This window comes from Trachemys scripta, chromosome 4 (genome assembly GCF_013100865.1).
Source record: "Trachemys scripta elegans isolate TJP31775 chromosome 4, CAS_Tse_1.0, whole genome shotgun sequence".
Classification (NCBI taxonomy): domain Eukaryota; kingdom Metazoa; phylum Chordata; order Testudines; family Emydidae; genus Trachemys; species Trachemys scripta.
This window is the reverse complement of record NC_048301.1, coordinates 82,855,542-82,855,867: the sequence shown is the minus strand read 5'-3', so window position 1 is coordinate 82,855,867 and position 326 is coordinate 82,855,542.

Below are 326 nucleotides of genomic sequence, written 5' to 3'. Positions count from 1 at the left end.
GGGCCAGTTTATTTACCTGCTGACGCAGCAGGTTCGGCCGATCGCGGCCCCCACTAGCCGCAGTTCGCCGTCCTGGGCCAATTGGGGCGTCGGGAAGCGGTGCAGGCAAGGGATGTGCTGGCCGCGGCTTCCCGCCTCCTCCATTGGCCCAGGATGGCGAACCGCGGCCAGTGGGGGCCGCGATCAGCCGAACCTGCTGAGTCAGCAGGTAAATAAACTGGCCCAGCCCCCTACGGTGCTTACCCTGGCGAGCCACTTGCCAAACGTTGCCGACCCCTGTGCTATGATATAACCTGCCTCATGAGGGCATTGTGAATCTTAGGTGA